General features: G+C 37.1%; 1 protein-coding gene across 3 annotated transcripts in view; it reads left to right on the top strand.

The window, feature by feature from the left end:
* BDNF (brain-derived neurotrophic factor) overlaps positions 1-12,208 on the top strand; it is a 71,429-nt gene that overhangs the window by 8,054 nt on the left and 51,167 nt on the right. The window contains exon 1 of one of the 3 annotated variants that reach the window (XM_006864853.1): positions 11,837-12,162. The exons of the other annotated variants lie outside the window; for them this stretch is intronic. The gene's annotated coding sequence lies outside the window, so the exon portion shown is untranslated. Of the gene's footprint in view, positions 1-11,836; positions 12,163-12,208 lie in introns of those variants that run through there. 3 annotated transcript variants of the gene reach the window in all.

Here is a 12,208-nt window from a genome sequence, read left to right as displayed (position 1 = left end):
AATATAAAAGGGAGCTGGTAACCCAAGGACTGCAGAAGGTGTGTGGGCATTTTGACATCCAGGAAATGCTATAGATCTGTCCTTAGCTAACTCAGCCTGGTGAAGATAATTAAGAAAAAATGTGGGTGTAGAAAGGCTGCAAGCTATTCCCTGGGATTGGCTAGATTGCTGCAGTAGTTCAAAAACAATTGGCTCAACCACCCACACTGGACATGATTGCCCTTTGATGAGGCAGCTATTGACTTTTATAAAGATGCCATATTTAAAATAACTTCTGAAGCACTAGGGATGACAGACATCATTCCCAAATTCTATTTTAGACAAATGGCAAAATGTATTCCAAAGTGTTCATTTAAAAAAAAAAAAAAAGTTGTTTTTATTTTTACCTTTAAAGTCTAATTTCTAAAAAACATTAGTTTAGCAATATGTGACCTCTGAATTCAATAGTTCAATACAAAGATGGAAGGAATGTGTAACCTACATGAGACATTTTGACCAGTTGTGGCCATTTTTTGAACCATCATAGAAAATAGAATGTACTTTGCCAATGTCTTTAACATCTAGGTCAATGTCAAGTACACTAAAAAATGCCATACACTAGAAAAGAGGATCCAACCAATTGCCGTAACCAACAGAAGAACACACTCTGAGTCATGTTATGGTGGTGGTTATGTACCGTGGAGCTGGTTCCAACTCATAGTCACCCTATGTAGGTTTTCCGAGGCTGTAAATCTTTAAGGGAGCAGAAAGCCTCATCTTTCTCCAGTGGAACAGCTGGTAGATTCAAACTGCTGACCTTATAGTTAGCAGCTCAATTTGTAACCTACTATATGTGGTGCTGTGGGTTAATGTGCCAGACTGCATAGCCGTTTGAACTGCAAGGTCGGTGGTTCAAGCTCACCAGCTGCTCCTCGGAAACTCTATACAGTATCGCTATGGGTCAGAACTGACTCAATGGCACTTAACAACAACATGCTACTAGAGCTCTTTGTACATGCTATGGTATCTAGCAATTCCTTCATAATATGTTAAGCTTCATACTCACGTGTGTTAGGAGTTACAACTGATTTAGTTCCAGCTGCAAGAAAAAGTATCAGTTATCACTAGGTAATAAGGCTACTGAAGGAAGACGTACCCAAATTAGGTAAAACTATATAAACATCTAGCCTTTGGGATAGGACATTGCAGTGTGAGTGAGTAGAGAAGATAAAGGGAATGTCAAGAAAATTGACAAAAGAATTATATAGAGACTAATGAAATGGCCAGTGTATCTCTATCATAAACATGTCTCTACTGTCTAGATTTGCTAAGTATGCCATATATTCTTAATACCACCAGCAGAACCCTACTGCCCTAGAAATCTGTTGCTCTGTTGAAACAGAAAAAATTAAGACTTTGGTCACGAACTGACTCTATGAGTATTGCCTTAGATACCTGACATGACATCATTAACTTTAACAAACTATTAAAACTGGTCATTTATGGCATCACTGTACTAGATAGAATACATTATTCATACCCTTATATGTAAATTATGATGAGGTGCAGTAACATTAACAGTTCATATTACCCCACCTCGTCATAATTTAATCCATTGTTATGTTCTTTCATTTGATATAATTATCCTCAGAACAACTCTGAGATAAATAATACTCAGATTGTATAAATAAAGAAATTAGTTTAGAAAGTTTAAGTAACTTACCCAAAATAACACAACTAAGCTTACGTGGAAAAGTTAAAATTCAAGTCTAATATTGTCTCGTTTCAAAAAATCTTACCTTCCACCCACCCTCAATCTAAGAGTAACCACCCAGATTTTGGGGGTTCTTCCATTTTCAATAAGCTGGTACATATGAAGGGGCTTCAAAAAGTTAGTGGGAAATTCCAGTATCTCTTACTGCCATTTTTTCTATGAAATTTTTGAAGCTTTCTCATACATTTTCTTAAGTGATCTTCACCACAACCCTTTGAGATGAGTGAGAATCTCACAATTGAGTGCTTTTGTGAAATTATTTTGAGTCTTTACTAACTAATAAAACAGTTTCAAACCTCTAACTGTATCTTTTATGAAGTCCAGTTTTCAAAATTAGAAAATGAAGTGATAGTACTTTTATGTGAGGCTCAAACAAATTAATCCTAAAATCTAACTTTATTGAGCTCAGTGTGGTAAGTATTCTGCATCTCTGTAGTTCTTGGAATTCTAACAACAATCATTCTAGACAGGAATTATTATCATTTAGTTTTTACAGACAAGGAAATTGAGGTATAGAAAGATTGATAAACTATTCTAAATTAACAGAGGCAATAAATGGCAAAGGTGCTTTCAACCCCAGATCTAATTCCAAAGCCCAGTTAGCTGGTCTGTAAATCTGTATGCAACTTTAGCTGTTATTATAATTATTCTTGTGCTTAAAGGAGGAGAGCACTGTGGGTCAGAACCTATGCTAAGGCACTTAACAACAACAAACAAAGAAAGAGAATGGTCCAGGAACACATACATACTCACTGTAGACAAAGATAAGAATCTGGAACTCTTCACTTGCAGTTCTTCCTTCCACTTACTCTAGTTTATTAACCCCAGGGATGATGTCTAATTCCTTTCTTACTTGTTTAGCACAGTTTCAACTTAGTTAACTTCGAAGAGTTATTGAGTAAGAAACATTATAAATTGTTTAGATTAGGCTTTGGTGTGTTTAGAAGTCATTTCATAAGTTTGCCTTTTCAAACCCTTGCTGGCTATAGTACTGCAGATGCTGTGATGAGGGACACCCTCTCCAAAAACACACAGTGGATGACAAACCTCCAAAGCTAATATATTGTTTACAGATATGGAGCAGAAAAGGATGGATAAGCACAGTCCAAATTATAATTACAAGGCTTACATTCCCTGTTGGGGACTAAAATATTTATTGGCTTGTATAATTTAAAACTCCCTAATAGCACAATGGTTAAAGCACTCAGTTGCTAACCAAAAGATAGGCAGTTTAAGCCCACCATCCACTACCCAGCAGTCTGCTTCCATGAAGATTGAAGATTGACAACCTAGGAAACCCAGTCCTACAGGGTCACTGTGAGTTGGAATTGACTTGATGACAGTGGCTTGGCTTTTTTTGGGGGGGCGGTTGTGCTCCAGTGTTCTTCCTTTAAAACCACCACTCTAAACTTGGAGCTTCTCTAGAAATAGCATCTTATTTGGGAGAATGCCAGGAGTTGATGTCCGGTCCTTTGTGTCTACATGGACACAGAATTCAGAATGTCAGTTCTAAAGACTAAGCTCAAAGAAACTAGGAAAGAAAGTCACACACCTACTTTCTGATAAATCTGATGCATATTTCTCCTGGAAAGCAACTCCTAGAGAGATACAGTTTTAAACTAAGCATGTTGTTGTTGTTGTTGTTGTTACGTGCCATCATGTTGGTTCAGACTCATATTGACTCTGTATAGGATTTCCTAGGAGCTACTGGTGAGCTTGAATGGCTGATCTCGTGGTTCAAAATGACTTTGTAGTCCAGCGCATTAATTAACTCACTACACCACAAATGCTTATTCATTTAAAAGTTATACTTTCTAACATACATCATTTACCAAAGAAATATTCCTTAGGATAGTTTCTTTGTTTTTCATATGGGATTCATAATTTTGCTTTTGTGATTAATTCTTACTATCAAATACTATTCTGAAGCTGTGTTCTAAATATTAATTAAATGAAGAAGATATTATATACTTTATAAGTGCTTCTTAGGAATACAGGGAACATCATATACATAAGTAATATGGATTTCTAAAACTACATTAATTAAAAGTAATATTAGAAAAAGAACTTGAATAATTAGTCAAACAAATAATCAAGAATACTTTGGAATTAATATATTTTTTTAGACAAATTGGAATCATATAGATTAGGTTAACATGGTTCTCTTTTATGGAATTCAACTTATTTTTACTCACTCCACTTTATTTAGTTTTTGTGTGCAGACGAAATGGAAGACTATGCAAATTTTACAGGCAAAGTACCTCTAAACTGGTCTACATCTATAATCCAGCTGTAATACCATAAGAATATATTTATAATTTGGGAATGGTAATTCAAGTCATTACTATTTAGACCAAACATTACAACTGAATCCGTTTTGACTCACACTGATCCTATATGTGGTTTCATGTAGGATCATCTTTCTCCTGAGGAGTGGCTGGTGAGTTTGAACCACCAAGCCTTCAGTTAGCAGCTCAACACCTAAAGCACAGTGCCCCCAGGACTCCTTAGTACTCAATATAAACAGGTAATGTGAAGCCTTCAGGAAAAACATGTTTATGAAATAATGCTAAACATTTCTACTGCATTTAGGAGAGGCATGGGATTTGGTAGTAAGTGTTGAGTCTCCTTGTTTCTAATTCAGCATGAAGACTGTCTTGAGAAAGGCTAACTGTGGTCTGAGTTTACATCACAGAAATATATTTCATTTGTATCATGTCATCAGCATCGGATTTCTAAAATTAGATATTTGGCCCTATACTTCCTCCCTGCTACATCCCCTACACCACACCCAAGTCATGACTACTACCCAGAAACAAAAAAGAAGTTTCCATGAGTATACATAATGTTGTTGTTGTTAAGTGCTGTTGAGGTGGTTCCAACCCATAGCAACCCTGTATAGGGTTTCTGAGAGCAGCTGGTGACCTTGAGCCATCAACCTTGCAGTTCAAATGGCTTTGCAGTCTGGTTCATTAACTCACAGCACCACACCACAAAAAGATTGCTTTCACAAGTTCAATGAAGGGCTATTGAAATTTGAATGTATGGTTCTGCTCTCTCCCATCCATCCCTTTGTCCAACTTCACTCTTCTCAACTTTTATAAAAGATTATATTTCCACGACCACCTACATCAACATTACCCTTTCTTTGGTCCATCTAGACTCATCACTTCTTGGAGCCCAACAATGACTGGTTAAGTTTCAGAAGTACCTACTTACGACGAATCAGGCTGTGAACCGCAAGGTCAGCAGTTTGAAACTACCAGCTGCTCCGCAGGAGAAAGAGGAGGCTTTCTGCTCCCGTAAAGATTTACAGCCTCGGAAACCCTGTACCGGGTTGCTATGAGTCGGAACCGACTCGACAGCACTTACCAACGACAACACCACCAAATACTCACGGGTCACAGAATTCCGTGACATTTACTCAGAATGATATTCTTTCTGAAGGGGAAGTAAATGTTTCCTCCTGTTTGGTTGTTTTTTAGAGAGCGGATTTCATTCCAGATCTGACCTAATTTTTTCTTGGAACAATTGGATTGATGTTGAAGCCACTCATGGATATGTTCTAAGCAGACCATCTTGAGTAGTGGGAATGGCATTTCTGCTGCTCACATGCTCTACATCTGGACTAGAGAGAATTGTTGTTGTTGTTGTGTGTTATCAAGTTGATTCTGACTTACAGCAGTTCTTTAAGGGAGTAGAACTGCCACACAGGGTTTCCACATAGGGTTTCTAGGGTTGTAATCTTTACCAGAGCAGATGACCAATTTTTTCTCCTGCTGGGCAGCTGGTGGGTTTGAACTGCCAATCTTTCTGTTACCAGCCAATTGCTTAACCACTGTGCCACTTGGACTCCTTAGGGAGAATTAAAACTCACAGCAGGTCTATATAGGGTTACTGAGGTTGTAAATTTTTGTGACAGCTTTCAGAATGCCATTCTGTTTCACTCGCTGAGAAACTGGCAGGCTTGAACCACCAACCTTGAGGTTCACAGTACAGTGTTTATACTACAGGTCCCTAGAGAGAATTGTTATTGTTGTTGTTATGTGCCATGAAGTCGGTTCCAACTCATAATGACCCTGCACAGCATTTCTGAGGCTGTAAATCTTTACAGAAGCAGAATGCCTCGTTTTTCTCCCACGGAGCAGCTGGTAGGTTCGAACTGCTGACCTTGTGGTTCGCAGCCTGATTCGTAACCACTACGCTACCAGGGCTCCTTAGAGGGAATTAGAAAGCCCAAAATATTTATATGTAATGGTTCTATCACATCAAAATCTAGTACCCAGATCAATTACCTCAATTAAGCAGTTTAAGTTCCACACCTTAGAATATTAAGTGGAGTCTGAAAAAAAAAAAAATCACTTCTTAAAAATTGTGGATGTGGGGGAAAAATGTTAAAATAAAATGTCCTATTTAGGACTTGTTTCTTTTGAAAACTTTTTCATTTGAATGTTAAGGATAGAAGATACAGATAACTTAGACATTAGGCACTTTTTTTTTTTTTTTTTAGGCAAACACTTCTACCTCCAAGTTGTAATGGAAGGATTTGTCAATCTGACTGAATCTTCTCTTTAGTTTTCCTCAACAGCTGTGTTGGGATAATTCATGACTTCTATATTTCCTGAGCTCTGGATAATTTCACACACATGTCTAGTTTGGGACTCCACATTTTCAGAAGAATATGGAGACTTTGGAGGAGGTCCAGAGTAGACCAAGGGAAATGATTAATGGATTGGAAGTTGGAGTTTATGAAGAAAGGTTGTGAGAGCTGATCTCTTGCTATGAGAAAAGTCTGAGTGGTGACTTGCAACACGAGGAGGTTTTGTAGGCAGCTGTTCTCCATCTTCATTAAGGTTGGATGAAATGAAGTGATATAAATTGCAACAAGAACAAAAATGTGTCATAAACTGGAATTTCCAAGGATTAGCATTACTGGATCCTAAAAAGATCATCAGAAGAAGGATGTATGTATAGTCTACGTCCCCAGTCTGCAATAACAGGCTTATGAGTAGTGAGGAGGAGAAGATAATATCTTAAGATCTCTCCTAGAGTTATCTTTTCATAAGTTTACCTAATCATATTTAAAAAAATTATTTGCCTGAATTATTTCTCATTTCTTCCTTACCTTCCACCCCCAGTTTTGTCCACCTCTATAAAGCACTGCCAATTAGGAATAGCTGGGGTACTGACAATAGTGCCACTCCAGGATTGGCAATGTGTTTCTGTTTCATCACTATCACCCCCTGGCCTCTAAGGGAGCGCTGATCCTTATCTTTCTATACATCAAACTATGGCAAAGGCAAATAAAACAAAACATAATTTCCTATGCTGACAAATTCACACGGGATCCAAAGAGTGACAAGACAACTTTTATTTTCTAGACTATGAGCACTTGAAGTGCTGAAGTGTATTTTATTCATCTGCATGTATCATAAACCATAGAGCAACATCTGACACATAGTAGATGCTCAGTAAGTTCTCATCAAAAGAATGTAACTATGAATGAAGGTAAAATAAAACGGGAGTCGTGAAAGTCAAGAGTTTCAGAAATTTCCAAATGATTCTTTATACTAGGCAAATCTACAGTTTAACTCTTGCTAGTACACATTTGTTATTGAGGATTTTATCTCTAACTATCTTTACTATCTAATCTCCAGGACTAAAACAAGACAGGCAGTACCACATTCTGCTCAGACTTTTCATCAAAAAGACCATCATCAAACAGACAGATATTATGTTGATGCATGAATCAGAGTCATGCAAAACCAGATTAAATTCTGAATTCTTACTTAGTGTCTCTTTTTGAATATGACTTTGGGACGTTCAGTAATCATTGTTTTATAAATTATCTTTTTGCATGTTTTTCTATTTTTCTCCATATTTTCATTTAGATTATAAAAGTTCACAGTAGGAAACCTCTCATTGTTAACATTTCACAGCCTAAATAGTTGGGTATCAAAAATAAGGTAATCTGTTTCTATATCTGATTTAGTGTCTTGGGACCCTTTGGTTTAAACTTGTTAATTTTTCTGATGGTTTCTTCTCCCAACATAGCCAAAAAAATACCACAGTCAACTATTATTGTCAACTCTAAATTTTGTTCTAATACACAAGCTCATATTCCTTTTGATCATGCTAATAGAAACATTTTGATGAGTAAACCAACGTATTCTTTACTCTTACTTTTTAAATGTTCTCAGGCAAAATCTAGTAACTCTGAGGGTTACAAGTTGATGATTCTCATATGTTTGGGGGTTAGTTTTGTCTCAGATATTTCGGAATAGTTTCTGTGCTGTTTTTCTTGATTCAACTAAATATTATTCCCAGATGTGATCAGTTTTTGACCCTCTTATTCTACTCTCCTTGTTCTTGACCCTTCAAACATGTTCTTACTGTGGTTCCCTTTTTTGGTCTGCCACTAATGACTATGTCTGCTTACTTAAACTCTCTAACAGGTGTTGACCAAGGTGGTCACATTTAAGTATGGTATCAAGTGATGCTTATGGTTTATGAAAAGCTTACAGAGGTGGGATGTTGTTGTTGTTATTTTATGCTGTTGAGTCGTTTCCAACACAAAGCTACTCTGTGTAGGGTTTACAAGGAGCAGCTGGTGGGTTTGAACTGTCAACCTTGTGGTTGGCATTCCAGTGCTTGTCTTACAGTGCAACACCAAGACTTACAGAGATGGAATATACTCATTAAAGTTCCATCTACTTCAGGGGGCAATTATTTCTTCCGTAAGGATTTTCTGAGATAAGTCTTATTCAATAATTGGAAAGATTGAAGTGACACAGTTGTACTGTGGGTGGAGCTTTGACATCATTCAATATGAGTTTGAAAACACGCTTGACACCCTGTTCGGCAGGGGAGTTTTGGTTACTTATTATCTTCCTTATGCTAATCACTTACTCCAGTTTTCAGCACTTTTTGAGGTCAATTCATTTGATTTTAGACAACTTTTCTTTTTCTGCAAGGACTGAAGGCAGGAGTAACTAGGAAACTTAAATAAACATAATTAAACAAAATGCTTTCAGTGGTTGTAGTACTAACTCCAGCCAATTAAAATTATTAATAGAAAAAAATATGTCAATGTCAAATCTGAGCCTGCTGCCTCTATTCCCACTTGGGTAATGAGGATTAGTTTATATTTCCTGACAAGAATACATGGCAATTCACATTTCTTCCTGAATGTTTTCCCCCTGGAACATTGAGTTAGGATCGTTTTTAGGCCATTAAAAGAGATTTTTTTTTTTTAGATTAATTCAAAATTAACTTTTAAGCCCTGCAAAAGTGAAATGGGAAGCATTTTATTTTCAAAAAGTGGAGCTTTTATTCTTTTAATGACAGAGAAAATGTTTGAATCATAAAACTCTACAAAAACATGGAATCGTTGCTAGAAACATATCAATCATGTCAAAGACGAGAACTTGAGAAGAATTAGAAATACATACTCTATTTTCCCAGCATCACCCTTGATGACAATAGAAAAATAATTTTATGTAATACTTTATCTTTAACCTTTAAGATTATCTTTGTACGCTGCTTAAATGAAATAAGTTTTTTTTAATTATTCAAAATTCCATGTAAAGAAGTTGTACACTCTTTCACTCATTTTAGCTTCACTGTTTTTTTAACATAAAAAGTACTTAACTTAAAAAGGACAAGTATTTTAAGTCTGGTCTCTTCAAAATGATCTCTGTATGCTGCCTAAATGAAGTAAGTTTTTTTTTTTTTTTTTATTAATCAGAATTCCATGCAAAGAAGTTATACACACTTTTGTTCATCTTAGCATCACTGTTTTTGAACATAAAAGGTACTTGAGGCAAAAAGAACAAAAATATTTTAAGTCTGATCTCTTACTGTTTTAGTATAATGATATAATCAATAATCAGGAAGTTTGGAAATACGCAGAGATGTTGCTAGGTCTGATACACTAGCAAGTTTCTCTGAATTAGCATTTGATCTTTTATTCTAAATATCCCTACCATTTCTGACTCCTCTGCCTTTTCTTCAGTAAAACTGCACCACACACTGGAAAGGAAAGATACAAACATTTATTTGTATAATGTTCAGGGATAGTACAAATAAGACAGTTGGCCATGGACCCAATGGGAGTCTCTGAAATGAGAACGCTGTTTTCTTCAGTAGAAATGCTGACCTGACAATGTGAATTTATCAGGTAGATGAGTTTCAATAACTTCCTCTGAGTAGCACTGAGAATGCTAGCTGAGATTCTTGACATCCATTTGTTAGGTGTATTTCAGGCAAGAAGTGAGCTATACTTGAGCTATTTAAAGCCTGGGGAAATAACTCACTTATAAGCAACTTAAAAGTTGCAAGCTAACCATCAGTTTGAAGTTAACATACAGTTATTAAAAAAAAAAAAAGTTGGGGCAAGTTTTCTCCTGTCCTGTGTAAAATAAATAGTGCACATTTGTTTTTTGTTTTGCTTTATGAAACTTACCTGCTAAATTGTATTGAGATATTAAAAGGAAGTGTTTTGCATTAGCCTACCTCCCTGGGGAACCAATACTGAGGTTCTCTGAGGTGGCCAAGCCCAGCTTACTGCTCTCTACCCTTTATTGCTTTCTTGTTAGCTTGCACATTTTATCTACACTAAATATTCTATAATAAACTCCACCATCTGGGCTATAGGGTAGTTTGTATTGTTTGTGGGCTCTGTCAGGGTTGACAGAGGTACAAAGCTAAATGTGTGACATGGTGAAGAATATGAATACATTTGAATAATTTGAGTATTCAATCTAACACTTTGCAAAACCATTCTGAATGATCACACATCCCACAACACTTCCAAGAAACAGATAGCTTCATTTATTTCAGGTGGTGGCTGGGGTATTTTGAGTGAGAATTGACATCTCATCTCTGGCCCTTAGCTGTCTGATCTTGAGCAAACTATATCAAGGCACTGAGCCTCCGGTTCTTTATTTATAAAATGAGACTGATAATTTTTGTCACTACTATTTAGACACTTTAAAATGTTAACTGTAAACCCTTAATTGAACCGAGTATATAATAACATTATATATTCAGTCTCATAACACATTCTTGTTAACCACAGAGGGTCCAAGCAATGAAACTGTTTATAAAGCTTTCTCTTTTCAAAAATGAATGTTAGAGTGTTTAGAGAAATTCTTATAGGAGTAAACTTTAATAATTATTAGGTCACACCCCTTTGAGATTACAGAAAAATGTACACATACCTAAAACTACCCACAAAATTGGGGGAAGGGATGGGAAAATTGCTCTGACATTCATTCATGCACCTATTGAGAAAGGGTTTCTCGAAGTGTTATTTCAGATTGTTTGCATCCGATTGCTTGGGGTGAGTGCTTGTTAAGATGCTAGTTCCTGGATTTAACTCCACCCCATTTCGGGAGGAAGAGCCTGCATTTTAACACACTCCTAAGAGATTTGTGTGCTTCTGGGAGATCCTAGTACCTCACGTTAAGTACTCCTGACTTAAAACATTGTTCTCATTCTCAATTTTAAGACCTGCCGTAACTCCTACGAATTGTTTGAACTAATAGGAAGAAAATACAGCTTTAAAGCAGAACGCCACTGTTGAAAGTTGACAGTGCTCGTCAAATGATTAATTGAAAAGGGTCCTCTGGATCCTAGCCACTTAAGTTCTCTCTTGGGGTCTTAGCTAATACCAAATGAGAATCCGAAAGACCATTTGCTATCTGCTAACCCTTGGGTGGAGGTGGGACTTGAGGGGAAGGGAAGCTGGTGAACTGAACCAACCCTACTTCCCCACTCGGATTAAAGCAGAAGGTTTTTTATTTACCGTTGCTGCCCAGGTTCATTATTAAAAGGATTGGCTTATGTGTATATGTTTGCTAGGGCTGAAAGTGAAAACATCTGCAAAAGCATACAATGCCCTGGAACGGAACTCTTCTAATAAAAGATGTATCATTTTAAATGCGCTGAATTTTGATTCTGGTAATTCGTGCACTAGAGTGTCTATTTCGAGGCAGCGGAGGTATCATATGACAGCGCACGTCAAGACACCGTGGAGCCCTCTCGTGGACTCCCACCCACTTTCCCATTCACAGCAGAAAGGGCTGCTCACGCTGCCTCCCCCCCCCCCCCCTCGGCGAGCTAGCATGAAATCTCCCTGCCTCTGTCGAGATCAAATGGAACTCCTCGCTCAGGGGGTGCGAGTATTACCTCCGCCATGCAATTTCCACTATCAATAATTTAACTTCTTTGCTGCGGAACAGAAGGAGTGCATACAGGGCACCAAAGACTTCCCCCTCCCCTTCTTTTTAAACGAAGGGAGCGTGGGAAAAAAAAAAAAAAAAAAAACAAGACTGGGAGTTTTCGGGCTGAAGTCTCCCCCTGAGCAGCTGCCTTGATGTTTACTTTGACAAGTAGTAACTGAAAAGGTGGGTTTTCTTTCGTTCCGTTTTGCTGTTTGGTCTGATAGAAGCG

The sequence above is a fragment of the Chrysochloris asiatica genome, unplaced genomic scaffold (assembly GCF_000296735.1).
Source record: "Chrysochloris asiatica unplaced genomic scaffold, ChrAsi1.0 scaffold00072, whole genome shotgun sequence".
NCBI classification, from domain to species: Eukaryota; Metazoa; Chordata; class Mammalia; order Afrosoricida; family Chrysochloridae; genus Chrysochloris; species Chrysochloris asiatica.
This window is presented reverse-complemented; position numbering and strand designations above follow the sequence as displayed.